Genomic DNA, 17048 nt, shown 5'->3' on the forward strand with positions numbered 1-17048 from the left:
AGAAGCACCTACAATAACTTAGCTGTATTCTTTGTAATTAAAGTAAAACAACATATTTATGACACAATGCACCTTGGGTTCTGCTAAAGATGCATTAGGGAATAAATAAAGTAAATCTTGAGTCTCGAGTCATGATACCTCCCATACCCATTCATCAATAGGTATAAACTAGAACTTGTATACAAAAATGCTCTTATGCAGGAGCATTCCAGTTAAAAATTATCTTTTTAACATCACAACTTAAGTAATCACTGATTAAATATTTACGAAGCTTAGCTTTATCACCTACTAACGTAAAAGGATGGAATGTATCAAGGCAATGATATATCATTAAGTACAAAGGAAATGCAAACCAGTTTCTTCTTGCCTACAAAGATTAACTGGAATTATGCAAACATGCACAAACGTCAAAGCTGAGAGGTAACAAATACTCAAAATATTTTTCAAAGAGCTGAACAGATGTTAGTGGACTGTCAGCAATTTAAATTTAAATCTTGTGATTCATTACAGTGGTCTTAAGAAATCTGTTTTACCAAAATAAAATTCAACTTTCAGGGTTTACAGTCTGGGGGCAGAGTTTACTTTTCTAAATGGTATACTAGTTTCTCTCAGTTGCAGAACCTTTAAGCATATGGTTTGCATACTTTAATTCTGCGTTCACCAGCAACTTTTATGTGTTGCTTGAAATTCCAGCATCTGCAGATTTCCTTGTTTGTGTTTACATACTTCACTTTTTTTGTTCATATTGTTTGTGCCATGAATCACAATCCAGCAACTGTAATTAATGAGCATATAGAAAAAGATAATGATACAACACAATCTCATTAAATAAAAGCACCATGATATTGTATTAATTTATTTTGTTACATCCATTTTTCAAATTATGAACAGTATTTTTGAAATAAGTTTAAAGTAGATTAGCTACAATATTCCAAATGAAAAGCCACATTTGACAAATATGCAAATAAAATTTAAAACAAAGTTAAATACAATTTTGAACCTGGGGTAGGTGCTTCACGATTTAATACACTTTACGAGGGGTGATTGATAAGTTCGCGGCCTAAGGTGGAAGGAGTCAATCTTAGAAAACCTAGCATATTTATTTTTCAACATAGTCTCCTCCTACATTTACACACTTAGTCCGGCAGTCATGGAGCATACGGATCCTTTCTTTGTAGCAGTCGGCGTCTTGGACCTCCAGAAAGTGGTCCACAGCAGAGATGATTGATTAGTTCATGGCCTAAGGTAGAAGGAGATGAGTTATTAACTTCAAACTTTCTGCGTAATCACTCAAAGAGTTGAACTGCATGTGCATGTAATGAGAGCTGTATAACTCATCTCCTTCTACCTTAGGCCACGAACTTATCAATCACCCCTACTGTGGACCACTTTCTGGAGGTCCAAGATGCCGACTTCTACAAAGAAGGGATCCGTATGCTCCACGATCGCTGGACTAAGTGTGTAAATGTAGGAGGAGACTATGTTGAAAAATAAATGTGCTAGGTTTTCTAAAATTGATTCCTTCTACCTTAGGCCACAAATTTATCAATCACCCCTCGTATTTTCTAGGCAGCAGAATTATTCCAAAGGGAAGAAATAAACTTGTCATTTATTTTATTTAAAAGTACAATGCTTAACATGCCCTTCCAGCCCAACGAGCCACATTGCCCAGCAACTCTCCTATTTAACCCTAGCCTAATTAAAGAGCTATGCTGATTCTTCAGTATAAAGCCATGTCTCTGCATATTGCTATTCCTGGATATTTATCAAACCACACCCTCCCACATAACATTCAAATTAGAATGTCACCGCATACATGATCGATAGACGAAACCTACATTGCTCTCAACTGTCTAGACTTCCGTGTCACTAGAGATAAATGGTAACCAATCATTCACATGTTGCTCATTCTAGAATGAGGATTATTCTGATTTTGATTCCTTTCTAGTTCTAGTTTCTTTGTCACAGGAATGATCAGTCGGCACCTGCTTTGCCATTATATCCCCACTCACCCCACCCCATTTATTCTTGTTGCTAAGACTGCTCACATAAATAATCCATTTTTTCTTCCTTTACTGCAAATTATCTTCTAAAACCATCTCAGCCACTTGTCTGTTCTCATCTTGAATGGGCACAAGGAACTTGTAGAATTAAGCTGCTACAACTGCTCCTTTGGGTCCACTAGTTTCCTCCAAAATTATCCTTATTTTCACTCACTCAAAATCTTTTCACCTCCCATGATCTCTTCAAACTTACCAGACACACAGGCCTCAAACTGTCTTGGAGAATGGCCAATTGATAGCATAAGAAAGGATCTGGCATGTGTGGCTTGGGACAGGCTGTTTGCTAGCAAAGATGTACTTGACAAGTGGGAGGACATCAAAAGTTAAATTTTGAGAGTACAAAGCTTATATGTGCCTTTCAGAATAAAAGGCAAGGATAACAGGTTGAGGGAACCTTGATTTTCAAGAGATATTGAGGCAGGTATAGACAGGTAGGAACAAATGAGGGACTTAAAGGCTAGAAGAAATGCAAGAGAACATTTAAGAAAGAAATCAGGAGTGCTCAAAGAAGGAATAAGGTTGCTCTAGCAGACAAGGTGAAGGAGAATTCTAAGGGCTTCTACAGATATGTTAAGAGCAAAAGGATTGCAAGAGACAAAATTGGTCCTCTGGAAGATCAGATTGGTAATCTATGCATGGAGCCAAAAGAGATGAGGAGATCTTAAATGGAATTTTTGTATCTGTATTTACTTGGAAGATGGACACAGAATCAATAGAAGTGAGGCAAAACAGCAGCAAGATCATGGACCCTATACAGATTCAGACAAGGATGTGTTTGCTGTCTTAAGGCAAATTAGGCTGGATAAATTCCCAGGGCCTGACAAGGTGTTCCCTAGCAGATATATTTAAATTATCCTCAGGGACAGTTGAGGTACCGGAGGAGTGGAGGATAGTTAATGTTGTTCCGCAGTTTAAGAAAGGCTCTGAGAATTAACCAGGAAGTTATAGGCCAGTGAGCCTAACATAAGTAGGGGGAAAGTTATTGGAAGATACTCTTAGGCACTGTATACATGAGTATTTGGATAGACAGGACTGTCAGCATGGCTTTTTGTGTGATAACTCATGTTTAATCCATCTTATAGAGTTTCTCGAGGAAGTTATCAGTAAAGTTGATGAAGACAAGGCAATGGATGTCATCTATATGGACTTTAGCAAGGCATTTGACAAGTTCCTGTATGGGAGGGTGGTCAAGAAGGTTCAGTCACTTGGCATTCAAGATGAGGTAGTAAATTGGATTAGACATTGGCTTTGTGGGAGAAGCCAGAGTGGTAATAGATGATTGCCTCTCTGACTGGGAGCCTGTGACTAGTGGAGTGTTGCAGGGATCGGAGCTGAGTCCGTTGTTGTTATCTATATCAACAATCCGGATGATTAAGTGGTTAACTGGATCAGCAAATTTGCAGATGACACCAAGATTGGGGATGTAGTGGAGAGCGAAGAAGGTTATCAAAGCTTGCAGCAGGATTTGGAGCAGCTGGTGAAATGGACTGAAAAATGGCAGATGGAATTTAATGCAATGTTGCACTTTGAGAGGACCAGCCAGGGTAGTTCTTGCACAGTGAGCAGTAGAGTACTGAGGAGTGCAGTAGAACAAAGGGATCTGGGAATACAGGTCCATAATTCATTGAAAGTGCTGTCACAAATAGATAGGGTCATAAAGAAAGCTTTTGGCATATTGGCCTTCATAGATCAAAGTATTGAGTACAGGGGATGGGATGTTACGTTGAATTGTATAAGTGCTGGTGAAGCATAATTTGGAGTATTGTGTGCAGTTTTGGTCACCTACCTACAGGAAAGAGGTAAAGAAGATTGAAAGAATACAGAGAAAATTTACAAGGATACTGCCAGGACTAGAGGACCTGAATTATAAGGAAAGATTGAGTAAGTTAGAACTTTGTTTCACTAGAATGTAGAATGTTGCGAGGAGATTTGAGAGGTATACAAAATTATGAGGGATATAGATAGGGTAAATGCAAGCAGGCTTTTACCACTGAGGTTGGGTGAGACTACAACTAGAGGTCATGAATTAGGGGTGAAAGGTGAAAGGTTTGAGGGGAACATGAGAGAAACTTTTTCACTCAGATGGTGGTGAGAGTATGGAACAAGTTGCCAGCACAGGTGGTGGATGTGACTTCGATTTCAACATTTAAGAGAAGTTTAGCTAGGTACATGGAAAGGAGGGGCATGGAGGAATATGGTCTGGGTGCAGGTTAATAGGCCTAGGCAGTTTAAATGGTTTTGCATGGATTAGGTGGGTCAAAGGACCTGGTTCTGTATTGTAGTTTTCTACTACTCTAAATCCTTCAACTATATTCCTACTGAACTGCTGAGGATGACATCAAAGTTGCAGACAAAGATAGGAACCAGCTTCTTGTCTAGTTTCACATCAAATTTTTAACCAGTCCTCCTCTTGAACTTGCATCCCCTGCTTCAGATTCAAACCCAAAGAAAGATGAAACCTTATTTAAGCTATAAATTGAGAAGTACCCAAATTCATCCAACTTGGAAACACATTGGTGTTCACCACTTGATCACGCAGACAAGGGCTGCAGCATGCAGCAAGTGTATCAGTGGCTCATCCTTCAACAGAAGCTAATGCAGAACCAACTGCACAGCCCTCACCTGCTGCACCAGGCTATGGTGATAAATCACCACTGGATAATAGTGTCAGGGAGATGGTGAGTCTGGTCAGAGAAGCCCTGAGGCAGAGTCAATCTGAATGTGGATAAGACATCCAGAGAGTGGTGGAAAATCTGGGGAGGGTAGCAAGGAAACTGGAGAAGCAGTAACAATATATTACAGAACACAGAGAGACACACGGTGCAAAAAAACATCTGTAGTCTCCAGGAAAATGAGCCAAGGCCTATTGACACTTCAGCAGAATTAGACCCAGATACAGCTGCAAATTCAGGGCCAGCACCTTGGATTACTGGTTGTAGCACACCCACAACAGAGAATGGCAGGCAGTCAGCTGAGCATCTATTAAATGTAGCTACTTCCCCATACACTCTAAAGACATGTTCTGGAACATCAGAAGTTACCAGAAGCAGAGCCGATGGATTTGTCACAGAATCAATGGGGGGGGGGTCTGCTTACCCTTGCCAACTCTTATTGACTGTGATCATATTCCCAATCCAAAGTTACCTTAGTGAACTCTGTCCTTTTCTTGACTCAGATTTGATGGAACTCCATGCCCAGAAGATGTCAAATCAAATCAACACAGTGGGAAGGGGTATAATACAATGAAAAAGATGTCAAGTTGGAGGACGCATTAAGGAGGCACAATTCACTCCAGAGATACCTCATACAATCATCATTCTGGGTGAGTACTGCATCACTGGTCTGCTCATTAGACATTACCATGTCATTAAGGACAATATTTTCAAAGCGAGAATGGTTAAAGACTGTGCAGTTTAGATTGTTTCATGACTAGTCTCGGAAACTGTCCATTCCTTTGCCAAAGACATAATGGAATGATCATTTGACTTCCAGTTTCAGAAAATTAAGTTTGACATCATGGTTGTCAGACAGGGAGTGTTCTGCCTGTAGAGGCACTGTTCATTGAGTAGAAACATCATTTCCTGTTCATAAGCTTTTTTCTTTTTACATCATTTCCTGCTCTGGTTCATTCGGATTTCAAATTGAAGCACACACAGTAGAAAGACAACTATTTCCATTCAATCGTTAATTTGCCTTTGAAACAGCAATATCTTTTCATAACGTTTTCTCATTAAATACCCTGAAAGAAAGCTTAACCACTTTTGAGAAGGTGTTTAACTCCCTGCCTGGCTTTGTATGCAACACGCTGCGAGGTCAGTAGAGTGGTAGAAACAGAATTAGTGCCTTCAGACAGGTTGATACTTGAGAAAGAATTTGCAGAGCTATTTAAAAAAAAAAGAAAGAATGGAATGGATGGGATTGCTCTACTTTATGGGCTGAATTGGACAGAAAAATTACATGATTTTGTAAATGCATTTCAATAGTTTTTGCTGTAGTCCTCCAATTATCAATAAATTTCAGGTATTTTCTTTAACAGCATAACAACATTGCAGAATTTCATTGGAACATAATTTTACCTGTGGTAAAATCAGCTTAGATTTAAAAGGTTTCACAATCTTGAAAAGAACATAGCTGAGTAAAAGCAAACATGCAGAGGTAGGAGATTTTTTCAGATAAATTTTAAATGCCTTGGAAGCATCAATAATGTTGTGTATTTAATGTATCAGTAATATTTGAGTGATATTGTAAATATATTGTTTGAGCAAGCATTCTTTGTTGCTTAAATAATTTATTATGGTTATATGTACGAAGTACGTGAATGGCATATGTCATCACACTACCACATGATACATACAAGCCTCGCTTAAAGTAAAAAAAAACTAAGTTAGACTCATATTTCTGGCTTTCTTGTTTTCCCTTTGTTACGAGAATACACATAAAATTAAGATGTTTGCTGGCCTGGGCTAGCATCAGTAGTTGGTCTGCCACCTGCCCTCAGGGGAAGGAGAGATAAGGAACAATGGAGCAGCGTCTGGAGATGTGTAATGAAGGGACGTGGGGGAGAGAGAGCTGTCTGGAGCGGCTCCCCCCTTTGAACCCTGAACTGTTTGAAGTGATGGACAGGCGATACCCCAGCAGGGGGATAAAAAGGGACAGGTTCGCTAAGACAGACACACACGCCACCCGAGGTAACGAGACCCTGGAAGCGGTGCTCCTCTCACGAGTGGGTGAGAAGTGCCAGACAACGACAAGGGTGGAAAGGTACGATCAGCGGGAACCCGGTGTGTGTCCGCCCTTGCCTGGGTGCCGGGTTCACTGCAGAGGATCGACCGCATCTGGAGGAGGGGTCACAGTCGGTGACCTCAGGTGACATCACCAAGGACCCGCCCAAATGCTGTTTGTGAGCCATCTCGCTGGTCTGTGAGTGAAGCCGTTCTGAATGATCAGTTGTTCCTATTCTATGTCTCTCTTCCCCCACCTTGTCCATCGCCATGGTAACGATTACTGCGAACTGAACTACTAACTGGACTGAACTTTGAGTCATTTTGAAATTGGTCATTTACCCCTAGACAACGATAGAGCTTGATTGATGCTGTTATCTTAATTCTGTGCACATGTGTGGTTATCATTGTTGAATTGTTGCATTTATTATCCTTTCGATTACTGTGTTGCTTGTTTCTTTAATAAAACTTTCTTAGTTCTAGTACTCCAGACTCCAACTGAGTGATCCATTTCTGCTGGTTTGGCAACCCAGTTACGGGGTACGTAACACCTTCAATTAATTTTATGTTCTGGAGTTACAAAACATAACAGTGGCGATGAGGAAGTTTTAAACGAAACCTGTTGAAGTGCAGCGAGATGTTTGTGTTAATAAAAGCGCAGCAAGAAATGGTCGGGTAAAAAAAAATGCACACCACGATGCACAGCTTCGAAGTTTAACTGACCCAACCAAACCAGCTGAAATGGGCTCTGCTGAAAGTAAAGCAGGAATATTTAGAGCCAAAACCATTGTTGATTGCAGAACGCTTTAGAATTCATAAGGGGAATTAGAAGGGAGTGTATTTCAGCGTACATGACTGAATTGAAGAAATTGTCTGAGCATTGTCAATTCAGAGATGGACTTAATGATGCACTGAGAGGTTGTTTAGTTTGCTGAATCTTAGAAGGAAGCATTCAAAAATGGTTCCTAACTGAAGCATAAGATACATTTAAAAGAACAATTGAAATAACTGCAATAATGGAAGCAACAGACAGAGATGCAATTGAGTTGTAGTCAGGAATGAAAGTGAGCATGAACAAAATTGCAACATCTGAACAGAAACCAACCCGGCCAAACAAATTGTGTTACTGTTGTGGCAGGGGCTCATATACATCAGACCAATCAATGCATGTTTAGAGGCGAAATTTGCAGAAAAAGCAACAAAGAGCATGTTGCTAGACAAAAAGAAATGGACTGCTGAGAGAAGAGAAAAAGCTTAAAAATCAAGTTGCAATTTCATAAACAGGACTAATCTGCATGCCGTTAATGAAAAAATCTGATCATGAGAGTGACACAGAACTGTATAGCCTTTAGATTTACAGTGTGAAAATTAACAACAGACAAGCAATATGGCTTACATCCAAGGCAAATGGCAAATTAATTAAAATGGAATTGGACACTGGTTTGGCTGTTTCAGTTATTTCACAAAATGAGTTCGCACAGCATTTCAAAGATACTGAACTGAAGCCTGCAGATATTCAACTAAGAACTTATACTGGAGAAAAGATAACTCCTGTGGGAATGAAATTTGTAACAGTGAAATACAACAGCCAACAAGCCACATTGTGGTAATGTGGTATGTGGTAAAAACTGGAGGGCTAGCATTGTGGGGATGCAAGTGTCTGAGACAACTACAGTTTGATTAGAGATCCAGTCACCACTTGCATGCCACATCCCCTGCAACAGGGTCAAAAGAAAGTGAATTAAGAAAGGCACTGGATGATGCCACATCTGATCTGTCTCTACGCTGTACAACATGTACCATGTAGCTGCCTGCCTCTGTGCCTCTGGTTGGAAAGCATACTGGACTAAAGAAGAACCATGTTGCCCAGAGGAAACATGAAAGTGACAAAAGCAATCGTCCAACTACAATAGTTTTTGTAGGTAGCACATATATAAAAGCCTCAGACAGTTACTTGTAAAATGTGGCTTCATTTTAGGCTGGAAGAGAATTCAAGGAGCTTCAGGAAAGTTGCAAGCATTTGGCTTTTGTGAGGATAAAGAACCAGAATCTATTCTGTGTGCATTAAAATTATTGGATGAACCTTAAGTGGGAGGCAAACACCTGCGTGTAAAAGTAGATGCAAAGACTGGAGCCCAACTGGGTGAATGGAAGGCCAAAAATAAAGGAGTCAATGGAAATGTGGAAAAAGGGTATTCGTCAGATGATGTTGTGGATGAGGAAACCAAGAAGAGATTCAGATTGTAAAACAAGCAATAGAAGGATTAATCAGAGAATACTCCAATCAACTAAACAAACCTTCCCAAAATCAAGATGCACAAACTAGAAGAGGGAAAAGAAGAAAGGTGCCCAGAATGGTCAGAACCACTTCCTGCAGTCTCAGAGTCACTCCTACAACCATCATGGAGGAAGCCCCAGAACCGGAGATTGCTTACACAGCCATAAGTCTCACCTGCCATGCAGAGTGACCTCCCTTGCCAGGAAAGATGTTAATCCACAAAAGTAAGAAATCCTCCACAGTGATTAAATCTTTAGGCCTGAATGATTGATGTATCCTCTTTCATGTGGATTGGCGCTGAGGGAGCATTCCATTAATTCATGTAGTCTCGTTCATTTATGATTTGTTGCGGTAGCCAATTTCTCAGCAGATGGTACTGGTTCCCCAACCATTGGCATGAAACCCGTTAATCCAGGCGACATCCGAACCGAAATGACTTCTTGATTTTGTTCTTGTCACTCTCATCTGGAGGTTTTCTGGGCAGAAATAGCGTAAGCATGAGGCCTCCAGCCCAAAACCCCTACTGGGCCACCACCACCGGGATCTGAACCCCAGACCCCGACGCTGTGAAGCTCCAAGCACCAACTACTGGTAGACAAAGCAGTTATGTGAGATTCCAAGACCAGGCAAACCAACCTAAGCACAGCCTGGATCGGCTACCAGAAAACATGCAGCTCAATGCCCCACACATGAATCCTGGAATGCCTGTCTCTGTACAAGGTCAATAAGACACTAACGACCGTCATCAAAAACTCAATGGGCCATGGGCAGACAATGCTAGAAGTAAACTCAAAGCCAATAGCACAAGTGACCATCAGATGTGGAATATACCAGGGTGATGCACTATCCCCACTGCCGTTCTGCAAAGGCTTGAACCCCCTCAGACAGATCATCTCGTAAGAGTGGATATGGATACAGGTTCAAGAGTGGAGTGACCATCAGCCACCCCCTGTACATGGATGACATCAAGCTGTATGCTAGAAATGAAAGAGACATTGACTCACTAATCCACTTGACAAGGTGTGTACAGGGAGATATCGGGATATCACTTGGACTGGAAAAGTACAGCCAGATGGTTGTGAAAAGAGGCAAACTCATCAAGACTGATGGAGTCGAGTTACCTGAAGGCCACATACCAGATGTACAGGACAGCTACAAATACCTGGGGATCTTGCAGGCGTATAGAAGCCAAGACGAGGACACAAAGAAGGCTGCAACATCCAAGTTCATCCAAAGAGTGAGACAGATGCTAAAAATCCAACTGAATGGGAAGAACAAGATAAGAGCCATCAACATATTTGTTCTACCAGTCATCTAATACCCAGCTGCAATAGTGTGCTGGCCAAGGAACGAACTGGAAGCCACTGACATCAAGACCCAGAGTCTACCAACATTACATGGAGGATTCTATCCGAAGTCCAACATCGAGCGACTATAAACTCACTGAAATAAAGGAGGATAGGGACTTGGAAGTGTCAAGACCACAGTCCTAGAAGAAATGTGAAACATCCATGAGTATGTCAGGAAGTTGGCCCCTAAGTTATGACCTGCTGGGAGAATACCTCAGACAACAGACAAGGGATATGGAAATGGATGTGGGTGAAACAGAACCAAACGACCAAAGGCCATGGCAGGACAAGCCACTGGACACGATGGACCATCGCCAGATATCAGAGGTGGCTGGCATAAGAAAGTCCTACCAATGGCTGGAAACGGCAGGGCTGAGGGATAACACAGAGGTGCTGCTCATGGCTGCACAAGAAAAGGTGCTGAGCACAAGAGCAATAAAAGCAGGGGTCTATCACACCAGACAGGACCCAAGATGCTGACTGTGTACGAGGGAGAGGGAGGGGGAGGGGGAGGGGGAGAGAGAGAGAGAGAGAGAGAGAGAGAGAGAGAGAGAGAGAATGTGTAGTTATATATAAACTAAGTTAGACTTACATTACCAGCTCTCTTGTTTTTTTTCCTTTCAATTAATTTTGTGGTTTGGAGTTACAAAACACAACAGATAATAGGAAGTGTGCATTATTTAGCCCTTTGGACCTGATTAATCATCCAGAACAATCAGAACTGATTATAATGTTTAGGATCCTGTTGCACTTTCTCTCTATATCCCTGATCCATTTGGCACAGGAAAATAAGTATATTCACCTCTTTCCTGAATATATTCAAACCATTGCTTTCACTGCATCTGTGTAAATAATTCCACAGGTTCATTGCCCTTGAATTCTCTTGATTTTGGTTCTAAATGGCATATCTGAGGCATGACTATCAGTTCAGAACTTTACAGCCATTTGAAACATTTTCCCTGTATCTTGTCATCTTACATTTTTAAAAATTGCTTCCAATGAAATTCCTATTCATTTATGCACTATTGAAAATGGGCCTAACATATCAATTACAAACAAGAGAAAATCGCAGATGGTGGAAATCAAAGCAATACATGGAAAATGCAATTGACGTTTTCAGCCGAAACCTTTTGGCCCAAAATGTCAAATTTACTTCTTCTATAGATGCTGCCTGGCCTACTGACTTCCTCCAGCATTTTGTGTATTTGCTAACCTATAAATCCTCCATTCATGAGTCAGTCCAAGCATCAGCAGCAGCCCAATAAACACTTATGGAACTGCCTCCACAGCAAGAATATCCTTCCGCAAATAAAGAACAATTGTACACAAAATCCAGATGTATCTAACCAAGACTGCATACAGATGCAGCAAGATGTCCATGCTTCTACACAAATCTTCCTGCAATGAAGGTCAACGTCTTCCTAACTATTTGCTGTATCTCAACACTTGTATTTAGTAACTGGTATACAAGCATATTTTTGTTGCACCTTCCCTTTTCCACAAATTTATCAACATTCAGTCGTCTTGCAGATTTAGAAAGAAAGTGGATAAACTCTTACTTATCCTCATCAAGCTTCGTCTGCCATGCATACATCCATTAACACAACTGGTCTAAATCACCTATCTGTATCCTCCTCATTCTTCACACTCTCCATAAACTCCATCCAACCACATCGTGGACCCCAAAATTGTGATGTCTGAAAATTTACAGATGCTACATTTTGTTCCCTCATTGAAATCATTGATATATAGTGAACAGCTAGAGCCCAAGTCCTGATCCCTGAGGCAAACCACTGCCTGCTACTTGGGAAAAGAATTGATACACAATAAAACTCTGATAATCTGCTTTCTGACCACTGTCCGTTGGAATAAATGATTTTCTACTGAATCTAGAAGGTACTGTTCATGTAACTACCACAACTTTTGCTCTGGACTATGCACGCGCAGTTCCTAAATATACTGCCCGACTTGCTCTTTCCCATGATGGTGAATACTGATACCAGTAACATCAATTTGCCTATCGCACCAACAGGTCAACAGAGGACGCTATCTCCATGACACTTCACTCTGCCCTGACCCACCTGGACAGCCCCAACCCTTACGTCAGAATGCTGTTCATTGACTTTAGTTTGGCATTCAATACTGTGATCTTCTCCAAGCTGATCGCCAATCTTCGCCAGCTTGGTATCAGCTCATCCCTCTGCAACTGGACCTTGGACTTTCTGACTAACAGAACCCAATCAGTTAAGTTAGACAACCTCTCCTCCTCCACTCGCACCCTGAACACTGACGTGCCTCAAGGCTGTGTGCTGAGTCCTCTTCTGTACTCCCTTTTCACCTATGACTGTGTTCCTGTACATGGTTCTAACTCCATAATCAAGTTCACAGATGACACCACAGTTGTTGGCCTGATCAGAGGGGATGACGAGATGGCCTACAGGGATGAGGCCCAGCACCTGGCTGCATGGTGTGCTGACAACCTGGCCCTTAACACCCAGAAGACCAAGGAGATCATTGTGGACTTCAGGCATGCTGGGAGCCACACTCACATCCCCATCTACATCAATGAAGCTGTAGTGGAGCATGTACCAAGCTTCAAATTCCTTGGTGTCCACATTTCCGAGGATCTCACCTGGTCCCTGAACTCCTCCATCCTGGTCAAAAAGGCGCAACTGTGCCTTTATTTCCTGCAGAGCATCAAGAAAGCTCACCTCCGTCCCAGAATACTGACGGACTTTTACCGCTGTACCATTGAGAGCATACTCATCAAATGCATCTCAGTGTGGTATGGCAATTGTCCAGTATCAGACTGCAAAGCACTGCAGTGTGTGGTGAAAACTGCCTAGCGGATTATTGGCACCCAATTGTCCACCATTGAGAACATCTACCACAAACGCTGCTAGGCAGGGCGAAAAGCATTATCAAGGATGCATCTCACCCTAACCATGGACTTTTTACTCTCCTCCCATCCAGTAGGTGCTACAGGAGCCTCTGCTCCCACACCAGCAGGCACAGGAAGAGCTTCTTCCCTGAGGCTGTGACTCTGCTGAACCTCATATCACAGCGCTAAGCAGTATTGCACCCATATTGTACTGTCTCAGTACTTATATATTTGTGTGCTGTAGCACTTACTTTTTATTCGCAGTTATTTTGTAAATAACACTATTCTTTGCATTTCTGGCCAGATGCTAACTGCATTTCATTGGCTTTATATCTGTACCTAGCACAATGACAATAAAGTTGAATTTAATCTAATCTAATCTAATCTAAATAGTGTTGCACTTCTCAGCAAAATTTAGTTGTAGCCCTCTGCTGTTAATTTCCTGAACTTGATAACGTTTCCTCAGAAACAATTCTACGACATCGTTTCTTTTAAATTAAAACGATGAAAATTTAAAAGTTTAATATATCTTTAGTAGAATATTAACTTGAAATTTGATCAGAGTAGAGGCAAAAACAATTCTTTACTGAAATTAGTCATTAGAAAATGAGCAACACACAATATTAATATTGGCTTTATCTCTATATTTAATTGAAAACACAAATAATCTATAAATGGTATATCACCACCAATGCGCAGCTTCCCCATTCCTCCTCCCTCCCTTATCATTGAATTCTTTTTCTGACCAACTTCAGTTTAAAAAGCTGGTTAGGTCAAAATCAATGATAATCCATTTTAACTCAGGGTATGGTATTTGCAGAAAATGACAAAACTGTCAGGACCAACCTCCATTACATTGAAAGTGACAATAACTCACCTCTGCACTTGATAGTAACTTATGTTAGTGATAGATAGCAAGGTACTTCGATCAACAATTTGAAATGAATCATAACTTATTATGCACTATTCCTTGCCATAAAAAAGTGAAAATGTTATACCTTGTTGAATGAGGTATGAGCAAGTTATCAAGTCACCTTTAACTAAAATGAAGAAATTTGTGATCTCTTAAAATTAATTTGATGTGTGGGGTTTAATCACCCAAGTAATAAAAACAGAAAATATTAGATATTCAAGAGATTAGACACCATCAGTGAAGTGAGAAGCAATGTTAATATTTCAGGATGACGACTTTCCTTAAAAATTGGTAAAGTGAGAATTTGGCCTCGTTTTAAGTTGTAAAGGGGACGTAGAAGGAATCTAAATGTCATAGATACTATCTGAGAGAGGGTGATGAATAATTGTTAATCACAGTAGTTAGGTTGGAAGGATTGCAAATTGAGAGAGATAGATGGCAGTAGTTGTTGGAGAAGAAAAAATACTGGAACCATGAGGTGCAGTACTGATGGGTATTTGAAATAAAAGAGAATGCTATAAATGTTCAGCAAGTCAGGTAGTATCTGTGAAAAGAGAAAAACTGAATTAATATCACAGATGGATGACTTTACATTGCAACAGGCTAGTTCTGACAAAAACAGTAAAGACTGGCCATCTGAAATTGATTTCAAAATTGAATCTGGGGCTGCAATATGCCCAGATAATGACAAGTCGTAGAGCATGGAGATATGCCCTTTGATCTACTGGGTCTAGTTGGGCATTTAGAATGTATCTACATGAATCACAGTTTCCAGCACTCCACCCATAGCATTTCAATTACTCATCTAAATATATAATTTAACATATTCTCCACCAAATCCTTGTGAAATGTGTTCCAGGTTTCTCCTCTGGTTGATCAAAAGTTCTTCCTCTAATCCTACTAAAACTTTTAGCCCTTCCAGTAACCTGTACCCTCAGGTCATACAGTAGATATTTTAAGGAGAAATGTTTCTCTCTGTCTACATTATCTTGTTTAGAGTTTTGTATATTTCTGGTGATGCTGTAATCTGTCTCAGAGGCTGATATCAGAATATCCTACATGAAGGCTAACCTTCACAAGGCATCAAGATTGTAATGGTGTAGATGGTAGGGCACTGAAAATCTGTGCCAATCAACTGGCGAGAGTGTCCAAGGACACCTACTGTCAGAGGTTCCCATCTGCTTCAAAAGGGTGACAATCATACCAGTGCTCAAGAAGAGCAGGAAGAGCTGCCTCAAGGACTGTCTCCCAGGTGTAGTCACATCTACTGTGTGCTTCGAGAAGTTGGTCATGGCCAGGATCAACTCCTGCCTAAACCAGGACCTGGATCCGCATAAATTTGCCTATTGCCACAATAGGGCTGCAGATTATGTAATCTCACAGGCTTTCTACTTGGTCTTGGATCATCTGGGCAATAGCAATATCTAAATCATGCTGCTATTCATTGATAGCAGCACATTTTTCACTATCATACCTTTAATACTAATCACCAAGCTCCGAAACCTGGGCCTTTGTACCTCCCTCTGCAACTGGATCCTCAACATGCTCACCGGAAGTGTGGTTCATAAATAATATCTCCACCTCACTGACAATCAACACTGGCGCACCACAAGCATGTGTGCTTAGCCCACTGCTCTACTCTCCTAGACCCATGACTAAGTGGCGAGGCACTGCTCAAATGCCATCTATAAATTTGCTGACGACACAACTATTATTGACAGAATTTCAGATGGTAGCATCAATCATTAAGGACCCCCATCACCTAGGACATGCCCTCAATGTTACCATCAAGGAGGTGGTACAAGATCCTGAAGGCACACACTCAACACTTTAGTAACAGCTTCTTCCCCACTGCCATAAGATTTCTAAATGGACAAGGAACCCATTTATCTTTGCTGTTGAGGCCATGAGGGGTGGAGCAAAGTGATAATGGCGCTAAATGGTGACTCCTTTGCTTGCATCTTTGAAAACAGCTCTATTTCCATCTTTAATATTTCTATTTTTCCCTTTCAGGGTTCTTTTGAAGACCCTGACCTGGAGTTACACGCTGATTATGGTTCTTTGCGGGTATGAGACCCGCTCTCGGGGTTTCATAACTGGCCTTCGTTCGACACGCCAAGGGCTCAGCCTAAAAGTTCAGCTCGACTTTGGAGGCCTCGGATCTCGGGGCTCTGGAGACAGGTGAATCGAAGGTCGGTGTCATGGCAGGAGATCCGTGTGTCATTGGGGGAGTTGAAATATCTATGGCTGTGTGCCCAGAGACCTGAGATCTTTGGGCACAAAGCTTGAAAAAAGCGATGCAACGGACTTTTAACATCGTAAACCAACAAGTTGTTTGTTATGTCTCCCCTCTTGCTGTGAAACGGAGACATCTCTTTCTCCCTTATTAGGGAGAGAGAGAGAGCCTGTGGTATGTCGAATACCGGGTGAAGCGCAAAATCTTTGGGGTAACTGCAAGTCTGTGTCTTTGCTGTTGCTTTGTTCACACTTGAGTGCTCGGTGGCAGGTGCTGATGCTTTTTTTTGCCAGTCGGGGGAGGGGGGGTTGTTGCTTGCTGCCGCTTACACACCGGAGGGGGTGAGTTGGGGGGTGGACTTTGGGGTTCTAACATTTAACTGTTCTTCATTCTTTGGGGCACTCCTCTGTTTTTGTGGATAGTTGTGAAGAAAAAGCATTTCAGGATGTATATCGTATACATTTCTCTGACATTAAATGTACCTTTGAAACCTCTCTTTTTCACTATTATCTTATCGGAATTTGCAATTTACTATGTATTGCAATGAACATCTGTCACAAAACAAAATATTTCATGACATATTAAACCTGATTTTGATTCTGACCTT

General features: G+C 41.2%; 1 long non-coding RNA gene across 1 annotated transcript in view; it reads left to right on the forward strand.

The window, feature by feature from the left end:
* The window catches only part of LOC134356162 (uncharacterized), a 46514-nt gene extending 29834 nt beyond the window's left edge, over positions 1–16680 (forward strand). Inside the window, exons 2-3 of the long non-coding RNA XR_010020290.1 lie at positions 5239–5385; positions 16219–16680. This is a non-coding gene — a long non-coding RNA (uncharacterized LOC134356162). The remainder of the gene's footprint in view (positions 1–5238; positions 5386–16218) is intronic.
* The last annotated feature ends 368 nt before the right edge of the window (positions 16681–17048 follow it).

Source organism: Mobula hypostoma, chromosome 14 (assembly GCF_963921235.1).
Source record: "Mobula hypostoma chromosome 14, sMobHyp1.1, whole genome shotgun sequence".
Taxonomy (NCBI): Eukaryota; Metazoa; Chordata; class Chondrichthyes; order Myliobatiformes; family Myliobatidae; genus Mobula; species Mobula hypostoma.